Source organism: Empidonax traillii, unplaced genomic scaffold (assembly GCF_003031625.1).
Source record: "Empidonax traillii isolate 1590-97213 ecotype Southwest subspecies unplaced genomic scaffold, ASM303162v1 scaffold1039:size287584, whole genome shotgun sequence".
Lineage (NCBI taxonomy): Eukaryota > Metazoa > Chordata > Aves > Passeriformes > Tyrannidae > Empidonax > Empidonax traillii.
Window position 1 is genome coordinate 156,969 of NW_020956232.1, and position 1,768 is coordinate 158,736.

Here is a 1,768-nt window from a genome sequence, read left to right on the forward strand (position 1 = left end):
GATAAAGAGTAATTACAGAAAAACCCTCCTTTTGTCTTTCTTATGCCTCTGGAGGACTCCTGACATGACGTAAGTGTACTTTCTCTCTGACCTGCTGCCACCCAGGTGAGGTACATAGAGACGAATTTCACTTGTAAGGCAGACATCTGACCTGCTATCAGCATTAAACCTGAGAAATCAGACTGGAGACCAAGAGACTTCTTAAACACCCAAGCCAATCCACTCCCTCCAAAAAATCTGATTGCAGCATTTAGAATGTGCTATTTCTTTAGCACATGAACAAACTTAATCATCTGAGAGAGTCAGTTCAGAAGAGCATGGGTCTGACTATAATCAGCTTCTGCTGAAGGATGTCCCATGGTGTGCTGGCCTCCATCTCCTACATCTCGTGGTCCCTTCTCTGTCACCACACAGACCATGTGACACAGTCACTGCAGCAGTGCCAGCAGCTTTACTGAGCAGTGGTTGTCATACTCAAGTGCTGCTGACCTGACACCTGGTTCCAGCCCTCAGTTCCTCAGGGAGTGCTGTGCTGCTGCTGGCGTGCTGTGTCTGCACCTGCTCCTGCTGAAAAGAACTCACAGGGCGAGAGCAGGATTAATTGTTTACTACTAAATAATGCACAGCTGAGGTTAGTTTTTGCTCTCCTTGTTGTTCATGATGACAGAGCAGCTTCCTTGTTTAAAGTAATATTTTGGTAAAATTCTGACCATTTTACTACCATGTAATTCATGTCTCTATCTTTTCTACCTTGGCTTATTTCTGATCACTTTTTTATTTGCCATAAGGTCTAATTTTGTTCTGATTAAATGAAAAAGCAGTGAGACAGACTGAACTAGGTGAACTGTCAAATACCTAGGAGACTTACCAGCACAGAAGTATTTCCAAAATAAACATTTCCCTAAGAGGAGACTTGACAAACAGCCTGAACAATAAGATTCTTGAACACTACCCAGTTGATGTAACTCTTCTCAGGGCTAATTTACATAATTTGACATAATTACAGTTATAAGGACTTGAAGAAGCTTTGGAAGAAAGAATGTCACCAAAGCCTACATTTTATTGGGTCTCATTGCATTTGGCAGCCGTACAAAACTGTGGGGCATGGAAATGTGCTCAGATAGATCCTGATTATACAAACACATAATACAAGCTTTGAATGCTCAATGCAAGTTTGTCCTGTACAGAAAGATACCAGAGGTATTTTCCCTTCATGTGACTGCCCATCAAACCACCGTTTTGTCCACAAGGTAGCAGTGGACATCTGGCTGCCTGACTTCAGCTGCCTGCAACTGATGGCAGCCATGGAATTAAAACTTTTTAAACGAAAGTAAAAGATAATTTTTTTAAAAAAATATTTATATGTATGTGTATACACACGTGATTTTAATCATTCAAAGATGCAAATTAATAAATAATAATGGACTAGATCTCTGGATCTCCTAGGAGATCTCCTAGCTCAGGATGACCCCATTTTCTACTTTTATCATATGGAATTCTATCAACATTACACTTCAACAGTACAAAGGAGGATGAAAATGTCTTCTGAAGAATACTTTTTTCCAAAAATCTGTACAGTCTTCTACCAACCAGACTGCTATCCATGTCCTACCACAGACTATTGTGGTACCTCTCAGGTTATAGTGTGATACAGTGAGACTGCTTCCTCCTTCAAATTAATTCAACATAAATGGAATGCAGGAAAAAATACTGATTTTTGTGCTAGTCATGGAAGTCTAGTTCAATGACTTTATCCTTCTTTAAGTGG

General features: G+C 40.2%; 1 protein-coding gene across 1 annotated transcript in view; it reads right to left on the reverse strand.

Moving 5' to 3' along the window:
- Window positions 1–1,768, reverse strand: part of GALNT18 (polypeptide N-acetylgalactosaminyltransferase 18) — a 126,112-nt gene that overhangs the window by 14,516 nt on the left and 109,828 nt on the right. The window lies entirely within an intron of this gene.